Source organism: Hyla sarda, unplaced genomic scaffold (assembly GCF_029499605.1).
Source record: "Hyla sarda isolate aHylSar1 unplaced genomic scaffold, aHylSar1.hap1 scaffold_315, whole genome shotgun sequence".
NCBI classification, from domain to species: domain Eukaryota; kingdom Metazoa; phylum Chordata; class Amphibia; order Anura; family Hylidae; genus Hyla; species Hyla sarda.
In genome coordinates this window covers 2,368-19,053 of record NW_026609879.1, presented here as the reverse complement: position 1 = coordinate 19,053, position 16,686 = coordinate 2,368, and the positions used below count along the sequence as shown (strand labels likewise).

Here is a 16,686-nt window from a genome sequence, read left to right as displayed (position 1 = left end):
ACGGGAAGCTGTAAGCATAGAGGACATGCCTGCACCCCATTGGACTTACCTGTGTGGGTTAAATCCGGGTTATTTGACAACCTATGGCGGTGATGGTTCTGCTCAGGCAGAGCAGTGCTGATGCTCCTCATAAAGCTGTCGCTGCTGTGAAGGTTCTAGGTGACATCACAAATCCCTATGGTTACATACACAACAAAGCTGGGTTGTTGTTGTTTACACTCTGCAAGGCCTGTGGAAGTGAGTGACATCATAGCACTGTAGTTCTGAGGGTTCTAGATGGATGCAACAATCTCCTGTTGCTTCTATGAAGGCCATAATAGACGACATCACCAAACAGCTCCATAGTCACATACACAGCAAAGGAGAGATGTTGTTTACACCTAGTGATGTCAGTGGTATTGAGTGACATCACAGCACAGTGCTAAGGCTCCTGGGCCTGGACACAGCAGCGGCTGCAATATCTCAACGGAGAATACGTTTATATATATGTGTGTGTGTGCGCGTATATATATATATATATATATATATATATATATATATATATATTTCTCCGCCGAAATCACTTTTAAACCCATTTCCACCTTTTTTTCCCTTCTCTTCCTCTTACTTTTTTTTCACGTTTTTTTACGTTTTTCTCCTTTTCGCCTCTTTTCTGGGCGTATTATTCTTCTTTTTCTTCTTTTTTTTCGTCTAATGCATACCCCATCAGTGCAGCAATGCTTATTCAATACCGCCAGCAGATGGAGACACTGGGGGATAATTTTCTAAGGATTTATACTGATTTTTCCTGTCTGAATTTGTCGCACAGAAAGTTGCAGGCCAAATATGTGTGACATTTCTGCGACTTTAGCTTCTAGAGCATTTTTACAACATTATACATAGGTGCTGAATACATAAAAAGCGACTGTTCAGCGACAGACAAGTCGCATCGGCTGAAAGTAGGCCAGAATGTCAGTCCATGTTGGAGCAGGTTTAGATACAGTCTAAAGCATAGATCTCAAAGTCTGTGCACAGAATTTAGCAAGGGCCTCGCACCTTCTGATGCATCAGGTAGGTGCACAATAACATAGCCTAACCCTCTGTACTTTGGTCTATATTGATGCGGGACATAGACAGCCAGCTGATGACCAATCCATTAGTAGACATGTGCAATTCGGTTCGGCACGAATGTCTAAATTAACGAATTTTACCGTTTTCGTGCATTCGGACCGATCCGAATGCACGAAAACATATTTTGAACATTCCCGAATAGCCACGATAATACGAATAGCAAAGTAACGAATACATTCGTTATTGCTGTAAATAACGAATGCATTCGTTATCTGTAAACGAACGTGAAGAATTCATTCTGATAACAAATATAATAAAAAGGATATAGATAGTTTGATTTTTCGGATACATTCGGTATTCGGATACATTCGGTAAATCTTTTTATTCTTTTTTTGGACTTTAGCGATCCTAAAAAATTATGGAGATACCTTTTTTATAAAAATTTCGTAGGGTATCATAAAAAAATCATAATAAAAAAGATACAGTGGTGATGGAAAAAATTGTATCTAATGAAATGTATCATTTTTATTATGAAATGTTTATTCATTTTTAAACAGGGATCAATTTATGTGAGCGGGTAAAGCACTAAAAATGTAGCCGACAATATAGAAATTGTAGATACAGAAAATGTAGTGTGTGCGTGTTTTTCACTTTTTTTTAAAACATTTTTTAGGTAGTACTACTACTCCCAGCATGGAACACACTCTTCCATGATGGGAGTAGTAGTTACCTGTACTAATTGACAGATTGCAAGGGTCCATTGCGATCCTCTTGTATAATGTATAGATGCGCCGGCTGCTCTTCTATGGTCCCCTGCACTCACGTATATATACACATATTCATATTTCCCGCAGAGCTGTGATTGGCCAGATGGTTCCAGCCAATCACAGCTCTCTTTGAGAAATAGGAATATGTGTATATATACGGCCGTGCAGGGGACCATAGGAGAGCGGCTGCCGCATTCATACATTATACTGGAGGATCGCAGCGGGTGTCAGGAGTGATACCCGCAGTGATCTTCCCTTTACTACAAGTACTAATACTCCCAACATGGAGCACACTCTGCTCCATGCTGGGAACTGTAGTACCTGTATTAATAGACAGATCGCAGCGGGTGTCAGAAGTTACACTCGCTGCCATATGTCTATTAATGCAGGTACTACAGCTCCCAGCATGGAGCAGAGTGTGCACCATGTTGGGAGTATTAGTACCTGCAGTAAGGGACAGATCCCAGGGATGTCACTCCTCCTGACACCCGCTGCGATCGTCCTTATGTGAATGTCGGGATCAGCTGTTCTCAGGGCTACAGAGCCAGGAGAACAGCTGACGCTGAGCCGTAGGTATACATCGTATATCTACTGCCCAGCAAGAACTTACAGTGAGCTTGCAATGTGTATACAGTATACACATTGCTGGCTCACTTAACCCCTTGCTGAGCTGTGCGCTATGCGCAAGCCCAGCAAGGGAAGAGTTAACTTACACTGCTGGACAGTGTAGGTTAACCCTTTGGGCGGTATACACTATATACAGCTATCTATAGATAGCTGTATACAGTGTATACAGAAGACGAAGTCCAGCTTACTTCCCTCGAGTCCCGGGCGGGGTTCGTGTAGCTCCGCCCCCCCAATGACGTCATTAGGGGGCGGAGCTACAGAAGGGAACAAGGCTAATTAATCTGAAGCTCTGTTCACATTGTACGTTATGTATAATGTGAGCAGACCCTTCTGGCAGTGTCTACCCAGACAGGGAGACTCCAGCTGTTGCTAAACTACATCTCCCAGCATGCCCAGACAGCCAAAGGCTGTCTGGGCATGCTGGGAGTTATAGTTTTGCACCAATTGGTGGCTCCCTGTTTGGGTACACATTGCATCATGGGTGCTCTCCCCAGCGGACAGCGCCAAAAATGTCATAACCAATTTTTTGTGTTTTTTTCTTCTCGTTTCAGATCCGTGTATGCAGAGGATTACTGCGGATTCGATGGATTACGGCGGATTATTTATTTTTTCCTTTAATAAAATGGTTAACGAGGGCTGTGGGGGAGTGTTTTTTTAAATAAAATAATTTTTCCAATGTGTTGTGTTTTTTTTATTTTATTGAATTTTCAAGGTTAGTAGTGGACGCTGTCTTATTGACGGAATCCATTACTAGGCCAGGGCTTAGTGCTAGCCCCAAAAACAGCTAGCGCTAACCCCCAATTATTACCCCGGTACCCACCGCCACAGGGGTGCCGGGAAGAGCCGGTACCAACAGGCCCGGAGCGTCAAAATGGCGCTCCTGGGCCTAGGCGGTAACAGGCTGGCGTTATTTAGGCTGGGGAGGGCCAGTAACAATGGTCCTCGCCCACCCTGGTAACGTCAGGCTGTTGCTGTTTGGTTGGTATCTGGCTGAGAATGAAAATACGGGGAACCCTATGCGTTTTTTTTTTTTAATTTTCTTATTTAAATTAAAAAAAAAAACGCATAGGGTTCCCCGTATTTTCATTCTCAGCACAATACCAACCAAACAGCAACAGCCTGACGTTACCAGGGTGGGCGAGGACCATTGTTACTGGCCCTCCCCAGCCTAAATAACGCCAGCCTGTTACCGCCTAGGTCCAGGAGCGCCATTTTTGACGCTCCGGGCCTGTTGGTACCGGCTCTTCCCGGCACCCCTGTGGCGGTGGGTACCGGGGTAATAATTGGGGGTTAGCGCTAGCTGTTTTTGGGGCTAGCACTAAGCCCTGGCCTAGTAATGGATTCCGTCAATAAGACAGCTTCCGCTACTAACCCTGAAAATTCAATAAAAATTAAAAAAAAACACAACACATTGGAAAAATTATTTTATTTAAAAAAACACTCCCCCACAGCCCTCGTTAACCATTTTATTAAAGGGAAAAAAAATAATCCGCCGTAATCCATCGAATCCGCAGTAATCCTCTGCATACACGGATCTGAAACGAGAAGAAAAAAAAACACAAAAAATTGGTTATGACATTTTTGGCGCTGTCCGCTGGGGAGAGCACCCATGATGCAATGTCTACCCAAACAGGGAGCCACCAATTGGTGCAAAACTACAACTCCCAGCATGCTGTCTGGGCATGCTGGGAGTTGTAGTTTAGCAACAGCTGGAGTCTCCCTGTCTGGGTAGACACTGCCAGAAGGGTCTGTTCACATTATACAAAACGTACAATGTGAACAGAGCTTCAAATAAACTAGCCTTGTTCCCTTCTGTAGCTCCGCCCCTAATGACGTCACCACTAGGGGGCGGAGCTACACGAACCCGGCCCGGGACTCGAGGGAAGTAAGCTGGACTTCGTCTTCTGTATACACTGTATACAGCTATCTATAGATAGCTGTATATAGTGTATACCGCCCAAAGGGTTAACCTACACTGTCCAGCAGTGTAAGTTAACTCTTCCCTTGCTGGGCTTGCGCATAGCGCACAGCTCAGCAAGGGGTTAAGTGAGCCAGCAATGTGTATACTGTATACACATTGCAAGCTCACTGTAAGTTCTTGCTGGGCAGTAGATATACGATGTATACCTACGGCTCAGGGTCAGCTGTTCTCCTGGCTCTGTAGCCCTGAGAACAGCTGATCCCGACATTCACACAGGAGGATCGCAGCGGGTGTCAGGAGGAGTGACATCCCTGGGATCTGTCCCTTACTGCAGGTACTAATACTCCCAACATGGAGCACACTCTGCTCCATGCTGGGAGCTGTAGTACCTGCATTAATAGACATATGGCAGCCAGTGTAACTTCTGACACCCGCTGCGATCTGTCTATTAATACAGGTACTACAGCTCCCAGCATGGAGCAGAGTGTACTCCATGTTGGGAGTGGTAGTACTTGTAGTAAAGGGAAGATCACTGCGGGTATCACTCCTGACACCCGCTGCGATCCTCCAGTATAATGTATGAATGCGGCGGCCGCTCTCCTATGGTCCCCTGCACGGCCGTATATATACACATATTCCTATTTCTCACAGAGAGCTGTGATTGGCTGGAACCATCTGGCCAATCACAGCTCTGCGGGAAATATGAATATGTGTATATATACGTGAGTGCAGGGGACCATAGGAGAACAGCCGGCGCATCTATACATTATACAAGAGGATCGCAATGGACCCCAGCAATCTGTCAATTAGTACAGGTAACTACTACTCCCATCATGGAAGAGTGTGTTCCATGCTGGGAGTAGTAGTACTACCTAAAAAATGTTTAAAAAAAAAAGTGAAAAACACGCACACACTACATTTTCATTATTGTCGGCTACATTTTTAGTGCTTTACCCGCTCACATAAATTGATCCCTGTTTAAAAATGAATAAACATTTCATAATAAAAAAGATACATTTCATTAGATACAATTTTTTCCATCACCACTGTATCTTTTTTATTATGATTTTTTTATGATACCCTGCGAAATTTTAATAAAAAAGGTATCTCCATTATCTATTAGGATCGCTAAAGTCCAAAAAAACTAAAAAGATTTACCGAATGTACCCGAATACCGAATGTATCCGAAAAAAACAACACGAATACCCGAATACCGAATGTATCCGAAAAATCTAAACCGAAAATATTGCCGAACCGAAATTTTTTTCCAAAACGAAAAAACGAAACGAAATTAAACGAAAATTTTTCTAGTGCACAAGTCTATCCATTAGTGCAATGGATGGCTGGAAGCATTTGTCTTTGCCTTTGCAATACCACAGAAGCAATGCATGGTCAATGTACAGCAATGACACACCTGTGTGAACAGCCAGGAGACCCCCCCCCCCCCCATGTTATGTTACATAGTTACATAGTTAGTACGGTCGAAAAAAGACATATGTCCATCAAGTTCAACCAGGGAATTAAGGGGTAGGGGTGTGGCGCGATATTGGGGAAGGGATGAGATTTTATATTTCTTCATAAGCATTAATCTTATTTTGTCAATTAGGAACATTCAGCACCCACCCGCTATCAAGGCAGCTGCCTATCATGTCATGCCCTACCTGCACAGGTGTGCTGGCTACTCAAATGATCCAATTAAGGAGGCCATTTAGTCAGCAGCAGCAGAAGTCCTGTGCCTGGACGCTCCAACAGCGGCCAGACACAAGCAGAAGCAGCAGAAGCAGCAGCAGCAGCACCACCTTTTGTTTTTTGGCTGCAGCAGCAAGGCCCACAGGGCTGGCTAGCTGGCTAGCCAGCAAGCAGGTAGCAATGAAAGTAGGAATCTTTCTTTTTAACCCTGTAAGGGGGTGGTGCACTGTACCCGAAGATACTGCCATATCGGGTCAATGCATAGGGCGACGGAAGCAAGCTTCGAAATCGGCCCCCGTTCTCAAAAATCCATTTAATATATGGTCCCCAGATAGGGGACGTATCAGATATTAAACTGATAAGAACAGATACTACACTTGATCTTAGCCAAAAGGCCGAGAAGCGATAACCGTGAAAGGGGCGGGCCCAACAAGGTCCCCTTCATGGGCACTATCACTGCTTGCTGTCAGGGAGGCTGCCAGACAATTTTCCATGCACACTCTGGGCTGGGGGGCAGTCAACCACCAGTACACACAGCAGAACCTAAACCCATACCATTATTGCTAAGCAGCAAGACAGGGGCCCATTGCACTCCCACGGGGCCTTTTTAAATGCAATCCATAACCCGGATTTGCCAGGAATCCTTCTTACTCCTCCTACTTGCATGTGACACTGGGCTTAGGATCTGCATAGGAAACACACACACAAGCACACACCTACCTTTGTTGCCTGCAGATGCCTCCTTGGCTGTCCCCAAACGGTATCAAACCAACACCCACGGGAAGCTGTAAGCATAGAGGACATGCCTGCACCCCATTGGACTTACCTGTGTGGGTTAAATCCGGGTTATTTGACAACCTATGGCGGTGATGGTTCTGCTCAGGCAGAGCAGTGCTGATGCTCCTCATAAAGCTGTCGCTGCTGTGAAGGTTCTAGGTGACATCACAAATCCCTATGGTTACATACACAACAAAGCTGGGTTGTTGTTGTTTACACTCTGCAAGGCCTGTGGAAGTGAGTGACATCATAGCACTGTAGTTCTGAGGGTTCTAGATGGATGCAACAATCTCCTGTTGCTTCTATGAAGGCCATAATAGACGACATCACCAAACAGCTCCATAGTCACATACACAGCAAAGGAGAGATGTTGTTTACACCTAGTGATGTCAGTGGTATTGAGTGACATCACAGCACAGTGCTAAGGCTCCTGGGCCTGGACACAGCAGCGGCTGCAATATCTCAACGGAGAATACGTTTATATATATGTGTGTGTGTGTGCGCGTATATATATATATATATATATATATATATATATATATATATATTTCTCCGCCGAAATCACTTTTAAACCCATTTCCACCTTTTTTTCCCTTCTCTTCCTCTTACTTTTTTTTCACGTTTTTTTACGTTTTTCTCCTTTTCGCCTCTTTTCTGGGCGTATTATTCTTCTTTTTCTTCTTTTTTTTCGTCTAATGCATACCCCATCAGTGCAGCAATGCTTATTCAATACCGCCAGCAGATGGAGACACTGGGGGATAATTTTCTAAGGATTTATACTGATTTTTCCTGTCTGAATTTGTCGCACAGAAAGTTGCAGGCCAAATATGTGTGACATTTCTGCGACTTTAGCTTCTAGAGCATTTTTACAACATTATACATAGGTGCTGAATACATAAAAAGCGACTGTTCAGCGACAGACAAGTCGCATCGGCTGAAAGTAGGCCAGAATGTCAGTCCATGTTGGAGCAGGTTTAGATACAGTCTAAAGTATAGATCTCAAAGTCTGTGCACAGAATTTAGCAAGGGCCTCGCACCTTCTGATGCATCAGGTAGGTGCACAATAGCATAGCCTAACCCTCTGTACTTTGGTCTATATTGATGCGGGACATAGACAGCCAGCTGATGACCAATCCATTAGTGCAATGGATGGCTGGAAGCATTTGTCTTTGCCTTTGCAATACCACAGAAGCAATGCATGGTCAATGTACAGCAATGACACACCTGTGTGAACAGCCAGGAGACCCCCCCCCCCCCCCCCCCATGTTATGTTACATAGTTACATAGTTAGTACGGTCGAAAAAAGACATATGTCCATCAAGTTCAACCAGGGAATTAAGGGGTAGGGGTGTGGCGCGATATTGGGGAAGGGATGAGATTTTATATTTCTTCATAAGCATTAATCTTATTTTGTCAATTAGGAACATTCAGCACCCACCCGCTATCAAGGCAGCTGCCTATCATGTCATGCCCTACCTGCACAGGTGTGCTGGCTACTCAAATGATCCAATTAAGGAGGCCATTTAGTCAGCAGCAGCAGAAGTCCTGTGCCTGGACGCTCCAACAGCGGCCAGACACAAGCAGAAGCAGCAGAAGCAGCAGCAGCAGCACCACCTTTTGTTTTTTGGCTGCAGCAGCAAGGCCCACAGGGCTGGCTAGCTGGCTAGCCAGCAAGCAGGTAGCAATGAAAGTAGGAATCTTTCTTTTTAACCCTGTAAGGGGGTGGTGCACTGTACCCGAAGATACTGCCATATCGGGTCAATGCATAGGGCGACGGAAGCAAGCTTCGAAATCGGCCCCCGTTCTCAAAAATCCATTTAATATATGGTCCCCAGATAGGGGACGTATCAGATATTAAACTGATAAGAACAGATACTACACTTGATCTTAGCCAAAAGGCCGAGAAGCGATAACCGTGAAAGGGGCGGGCCCAACAAGGTCCCCTTCATGGGCACTATCACTGCTTGCTGTCAGGGAGGCTGCCAGACAATTTTCCATGCACACTCTGGGCTGGGGGGCAGTCAACCACCAGTACACACAGCAGAACCTAAACCCATACCATTATTGCTAAGCAGCAAGACAGGGGCCCATTGCACTCCCACGGGGCCTTTTTAAATGCAATCCATAACCCGGATTTGCCAGGAACCCTTCTTACTCCTCCTACTTGCATGTGACACTGGGCTTAGGATCTGCATAGGAAACACACACACAAGCACACACCTACCTTTGTTGCCTGCAGATGCCTCCTTGGCTGTCCCCAAACGGTATCAAACCAACACCCACGGGAAGCTGTAAGCATAGAGGACATGCCTGCACCCCATTGGACTTACCTGTGTGGGTTAAATCCGGGTTATTTGACAACCTATGGCGGTGATGGTTCTGCTCAGGCAGAGCAGTGCTGATGCTCCTCATAAAGCTGTCGCTGCTGTGAAGGTTCTAGGTGACATCACAAATCCCTATGGTTACATACACAACAAAGCTGGGTTGTTGTTGTTTACACTCTGCAAGGCCTGTGGAAGTGAGTGACATCATAGCACTGTAGTTCTGAGGGTTCTAGATGGATGCAACAATCTCCTGTTGCTTCTATGAAGGCCATAATAGACGACATCACCAAACAGCTCCATAGTCACATACACAGCAAAGGAGAGATGTTGTTTACACCTAGTGATGTCAGTGGTATTGAGTGACATCACAGCACAGTGCTAAGGCTCCTGGGCCTGGACACAGCAGCGGCTGCAATATCTCAACGGAGAATACGTTTATATATATGTGTGTGTGTGCGCGTATATATATATATATATATATATATATATATATATATATATATATATTTCTCCGCCGAAATCACTTTTAAACCCATTTCCACCTTTTTTTCCCTTCTCTTCCTCTTACTTTTTTTTCACGTTTTTTTACGTTTTTCTCCTTTTCGCCTCTTTTCTGGGCGTATTATTCTTCTTTTTCTTCTTTTTTTTCGTCTAATGCATACCCCATCAGTGCAGCAATGCTTATTCAATACCGCCAGCAGATGGAGACACTGGGGGATAATTTTCTAAGGATTTATACTGATTTTTCCTGTCTGAATTTGTCGCACAGAAAGTTGCAGGCCAAATATGTGTGACATTTCTGCGACTTTAGCTTCTAGAGCATTTTTACAACATTATACATAGGTGCTGAATACATAAAAAGCGACTGTTCAGCGACAGACAAGTCGCATCGGCTGAAAGTAGGCCAGAATGTCAGTCCATGTTGGAGCAGGTTTAGATACAGTCTAAAGCATAGATCTCAAAGTCTGTGCACAGAATTTAGCAAGGGCCTCGCACCTTCTGATGCATCAGGTAGGTGCACAATAGCATAGCCTAACCCTCTGTACTTTGGTCTATATTGATGCGGGACATAGACAGCCAGCTGATGACCAATCCATTAGTGCAATGGATGGCTGGAAGCATTTGTCTTTGCCTTTGCAATACCACAGAAGCAATGCATGGTCAATGTACAGCAATGACACACCTGTGTGAACAGCCAGGAGACCCCCCCCCCCCCCCCATGTTATGTTACATAGTTACATAGTTAGTACGGTCGAAAAAAGACATATGTCCATCAAGTTCAACCAGGGAATTAAGGGGTAGGGGTGTGGCGCGATATTGGGGAAGGGATGAGATTTTATATTTCTTCATAAGCATTAATCTTATTTTGTCAATTAGGAACATTCAGCACCCACCCGCTATCAAGGCAGCTGCCTATCATGTCATGCCCTACCTGCACAGGTGTGCTGGCTACTCAAATGATCCAATTAACCCCTTAAGGACACATGACGTACTGGAACGTCATGTGTCCACTCCCGATCTATAACGCGGGGCCACGGCGTGGCCCCGCGTCATAGCGGGTCGGGCCCGGCCTCTAACAACGGCCGGGACCCGTGGCTAATAGCGCGCGGCATTGATCGCTGTGCCGCGCGCTATTAACCCTTTAGACGCGGCGTTCAAAGTTGAACGCCGCGTCTAAAGTGAAACCGAAAGCATCCCGGCTAGCTCAGTGGGCTGTTCGGGATAGCCGCGGTGAAATCGCGGCATCCCGAACAGCTGACAGGACAGCGGGAGGGCCCCTTCCTGCCTCCTCGCTGTCCGATCGCCGAATGACTGCTCAGTGCCTGAGATCCAGGCATGAGCAGTCATCCGGCAGAATCGTTGATCACTGGTTTCTTATGAGAAACCAGTGATCAACATAGAAGATCAGTGTGTGCAGTGTTATAGGTCCCTATGGGACCTATAACACTGCAAAAAAAAAGTGAAAAAAAAAAGTGAATAAAGATCATTTAACTCCTCCCCTATTAAAAGTTTGAATCACCCCCCTTTTCCAATAAAAAAAAAAACACAGTGTAAATAAAAATAAAAATAAACATATGTGGTATCACCGCGTGCGGAAATGTCCGAATTATAAAAATATATCATTAATTAAACCGCTCGGTCAATGGCGTGCGCGCAAAAAAATTCCAAAGTCCAAAATAGTGCATTTTTGGTCACTTTTTATATCATTTAAAAATGAATAAAAAGTGATCAATAAGTCCTATCAATGCAAAAATGGTACCGTTAAAAACTTCAGATCACGGCGCAAAAAATGAGCCCTCATACCGCCCCATACACGGAAAAATAAAAAAGTTATAGGGGTCAGAAGATGACAATTTTAAACGTATTAATTTTCCTGCATGTAGTTATGATTTTTTCCAGAAGTCCGACAAAATCAAACCTATATAAGTAGGGTATCATTTTAATCGTATGGACCTACAGAATACATATCAGGTGTCATTTTTACCGAAAAATGTACTACGTAGAAACGGAAGCCCCCAAAAGTTACAAAACAGCGTGTTTTTTTTCAATTTTGTCGCACAATGATTTTTTTTCCCGCTTCACCATAGATTTTTAGGCAAAATGACTGACGTCATTACAAAGTAGAATTGGTGGCGCAAAAAATAAGCCATCATATGGATTATTAGGTGTAAATTTGAAAGAGTTATGATTTTTTAAAGGCAAGGAGCAAAAAACGAAAATGCAAAAACGGAAAAACCTCCGGTCCTTAAGGGGTTAAGGAGGCCATTTAGTCAGCAGCAGCAGAAGTCCTGTGCCTGGACGCTCCAACAGCGGCCAGACACAAGCAGAAGCAGCAGAAGCAGCAGCACCACCTTTTGTTTTTTGGCTGCAGCAGCAAGGCCCACAGGGCTGGCTAGCTGGCTAGCCAGCAAGCAGGTAGCAATGAAAGTAGGAATCTTTCTTTTTAACCCTGTAAGGGGGTGGTGCACTGTACCCGAAGATACTGCCATATCGGGTCAATGCATAGGGCGACGGAAGCAAGCTTCGAAATCGGCCCCCGTTCTCAAAAATCCATTTAATATATGGTCCCCAGATAGGGGACGTATCAGATATTAAACTGATAAGAACAGATTTTTTTTTTTTTTTTTTTTTTTTTAAACCCTCAGATAAGGGATGAAAGTACTCAAAACAATACTTTCAAAACTGGCATTACAAACTTTCTGTAACACACAACCCTCTCATCATCGGGAACTTTATTTATAATCAAAAACAGACAAAATTACAAGTACATGAAAAACATCAAGATAAATCAACAGAATGAATCCATTTTTTCGTTTTCCAAATACCCTCCGCATCAATCCCACCCCTCCTAGCATCCCACAAATAACACAAATAAAGCTTTCCTAACACCATCCTCACACTATTATTTACACTTATTTCCTTTCTCAAAAACAAATAAACATTCCGAACATCCCATAAGACTTCTTTAATACACGACAACAATAACCACAACACTCTTTCATTCTGACCACCACTCACACATAATCCAAACATCATCATTTCATAATACAAAAATTCCACACCTGTTAATTCCTTGCACAAAGGCCCAAGTTTTCTCACAACCTCACGAGCATACTTACAATTCCAAAAAAGATGAATAACACTTTCAAAACCATTACAATTCTCCCTAGGACACACATCACATCTCACCAAACCCCTTGCTTTCTGAAACTCTCTCACTGGCAACACCCCATGCAAACTTTGCCATACAATCTCCTTTTGCTTATTAGACATACCATCCATCCTCACTTTCTTCCAAACTTTTTCCACATCCGCTCCTCTCACAGAATTAATATTACATACAACCTCTTTACTCTCAATCATTTTCATCAACAAACGTTTATTCTTCAAAACACTCACCTCTTCTTCTATCAACTCAAATTTCTCCAAAAACCTCACAACCCACTCATACCATTTAGGAACCTCAAAAGCAATAGGCCTATTCAAATCCCTCTCACACCACTTCAACCTGACAAAAAATCTACCAGCCAGAAATCTTGTCATACAGGACACCTTTCTATCACTCCCAATAATAGCTAAAATAAAAACTAAAATATTCACTCCAAAGTACACCTCCAAATTTGGAAAACTCATACCACCCTTCTTCCAATTTTTCACCACTATTTCTCTCCTCAACCTCTCAACTTTAGAACCCCAAAAAAAGACAAACAGAACCCTGTTCAAGCTCCTCAAACCCATATAATGGGGAGGAAAAATCATAGCAACATACAGAAAAATTGGTAACACAACACTTTTAATAACTACAATCTTCCCAATGAAGGAAAGACTTCTCAAACTCCAATAATTTAGACGCAACTCCACCTTCTTTTTCGCCTCCTCCCAACTCTCTTTCCCATCCAAATCGTCACTAAACTTAATCCCCAACACTTTAATAGACCCCTCCACAACATTCACCCCAACATCTCTACTTAATCTACTCTCACCAAAACACTTACATTCACTCTTTAACCAATTAACCTTAAAAGCAGATGCACCACAAAAAATAGACACTAAAAGTTTCACCCTCCTCACAGCGGACTCAGAATCACACAGGACACATACATCATCCATATAAGCATTAACTTTAAACTCCCTTCCATCACTACCAGGAATGCGTACACCTCTCACTATCTTATCCCTCCTAATCATACATACCAGAGGCTCAATAGCACATATAAATGCCACTGGTGATAAAGGACACCCCTGCCTAACCCCTGAGAACACATTCACTCTTCTCCCCACACATCCATTAACAAGCATCCTACTATATATTTTGTCATACAAACTCCTAACTCTCCACACAAAGTCACTCGGAAAACCCATACGCAACAACACCCTGAACAAGAAACTATGAGACAGCCTATCATACGCTTTTTCAAAATCTAATGACAACAAACACACATCTTGCTTCCTACTCTTACAATCCCACAAACAATCTCTCAACAAACACAAACTCTCCTGTATACGACGTCCAGGCACAGCACAAAACTGATCATCACCCACCACGCTTTCAACAACATCTCTCATCCGATTGGCAATAATTTTCGCATAGATCTTATAATCACAATTAAGTAATGTAATTGGACGCCAATTCTTTAAACTTTTTAAATCCCCTTTTTTCGGAATCAGCACAACCACACCCCCACGCATACTCTCCGCAACCTCCATATTCTCCCACATAAACTGACACACTTCAACTACATCCTTCCCCACCACATTCCATAACAACCGATAAAATTCCACAGGCAAACCATCCTCACCTGGAGTCTTATTTGCTGACATTTTCTGCACTACATCCCAAACTTCCTCACTTGATATACCACGCATAACAAAAGCCTGCTCAGCCTCTCCAAGTTTCCTTTCCAACACACTCAATACCTCATTCTCCAAATTCTCATCCCTCCACTTCTCTCCATACAATTCTTCATAAAAAACTGCAACTTCCTCACTCACACCATCACCAGACACAACACTACCATCCTCTTTCACAATCACATCAATAACCGGCTTTTTTGAAAAAACTTTTTTGAAAAAATAACGTGAACATTTTTCATCATGTTCCCTCTTATCTAATTTAGCTCTATACATAATACTCCTCCCTTTCTCCAACACAAACTCATTAATGTCCCTTTTAACACTCACAATTTCATTCTGAACATCCACACCACAGTCTCTCAATCTATACAAAAAGGATAGACGGGCATTTAACTTAACATATTGTTCCCTCTTAATAGCAGCAATTTTATAACCAAAAGACCTAAAAAAGGATTTTGTTTTCTTTTTAACCCATTCCCACCACAAAATAATGTTATCAAACTCACTTTTCCTTTCACGCCATTTTTTATATATGCATTCATACTGGTCTCTCACATCCACACTATCTAAATGTTTAATATTCATCTTCCACAAACCTCTCCCATACACAGCATTCTGACCCACATCAATCTCACACAGCAAAGACTCATGGTCCGAATAACAAACAGACCTCTGTCTGTAACTTAATGCATTAACATTCTCAGACAAAAAACAATAATCTAACTTAGAGTGAACATTCCCCCTATCTGCATGATAAGTGCATAAATTAGGACTAACTTTGCATAAATCCTGAATATCTTTAAACCTAAAATCTGAAACTAACTCAAATAATTTTCTTCCTGATATATCAAATGCTTTCTTACATAAGTCCACATTCATATCTCCAACTAAAATAATAGGTATTTTACCTTGAACATAAAATTTTAATTTCTCAAACAAATTTTTTCTTTCATTTTTGCATGCAGAAGCATACACATTTATAACACGAAACATAATACCTTTATAACATAAATTAACAGAAATACACCTACCAGGCTCAATAACTAAATAACTTTCAACAGAAATTTCAGGTGATTTAATTAAAACACCCACACCATCATTCTTATTCACTGAACTCCCAGACCACACACACCGACTATACACCCATTCATCCTGACTTACTGCGAACTCAATACCACATTCCTGCAAACAGAAAATTGAAGCATTCTCTTGTGCTAAAAAACTTAAAATAGCAGCTCTCCTAGCCTTATTTTTAAATACTCTCACATTTTGAGAACAAATAATAATGCTCATAACTATATACAAACACAAAGCAGGTATAACATAACCATTAGAAAATAGGTGATTCACTACCTGATATCATTTGCATATCAAGTCCCGGCAAACCTATTGAGAACACATAGTAAAACACAAAGCAGGTATAACAAAGTCATTAGAAAACAGGTGCTTCACCACCTGATAACATTTCATATCAAGTCCCGGCATATCTATTCACCACTTTCAGCAGTCTCCATAATGTCCGTTTCCAGCACTTCAAATGTGTTCCTGGTTTCTGGCGCCAAATTCGTACTCTCCTCACCACGTCTTTTTTTGGCGGACTTCCCACCATGCACCAGCTTGAAGCCATCATTATTTTCATCCTGGACATTATGTTTCCCACCACCCTCCCTGTTACACAAACTAGTCTCTCCAGAGGACTGAAACTCCTCTATGTTAGCAGGATCAGAGGGATGAACAGATTCAGCTGTGTGAACAGGGCTCTGCACTCCCTCAATCACCTCCTCCAGCTTCCTAAAGGCATCAGCCACCGCAACTTGTACATCCACAGGTTTCTGAGGAATAACTTTCAGTTTTTGAGGGGCCAACTTCCTCACAATTTCCTCCCCTCTTGCAGCACTTGCATAGCTTGGTCTTTTTGTACCAGGACAGTCTTTATAAACATGCCCTTCCTCACGGCACAGGTCACATTTTTTTGTGTTGGGGCAACTCCCCGCATGGTGACCAGTACCATTACAGTTCCGGCACACCTGTCCCTTAAGGCAGCTCTCTTTCACGTGGCCAAAAGAAAAACAATTGCGGCAATAATAAGGCTGTCCAGCATAGGATAAATATCCCCTATGTCCAGCAACTGAAAAACTAGCTGGGGGATGTTTAAAGCCACCAACACAACTGGGAT

The 16,686-nt window shown here is 43.0% G+C and overlaps 3 non-coding genes across 3 annotated transcripts; all 3 read right to left on the bottom strand.

Annotated features, from left to right (window-relative positions):
* Positions 1-6,270: 6,270 nt before the first annotated feature.
* On the bottom strand, positions 6,271-6,461 carry LOC130329082 (U2 spliceosomal RNA). The gene has a single exon (XR_008872898.1). It is a non-coding gene; the product is annotated as a U2 spliceosomal RNA (small nuclear RNA).
* A 2,090-nt stretch (positions 6,462-8,551) lies between these two features.
* LOC130329070 (U2 spliceosomal RNA) lies at positions 8,552-8,742 on the bottom strand. The gene has a single exon (XR_008872887.1). It is a non-coding gene; the product is annotated as a U2 spliceosomal RNA (small nuclear RNA).
* Positions 8,743-12,113: 3,371 nt separating this feature from the next.
* LOC130329011 (U2 spliceosomal RNA) lies at positions 12,114-12,310 on the bottom strand. The gene has a single exon (XR_008872846.1). It is a non-coding gene; the product is annotated as a U2 spliceosomal RNA (small nuclear RNA).
* Between the last annotated feature and the right edge of the window lie 4,376 nt (positions 12,311-16,686).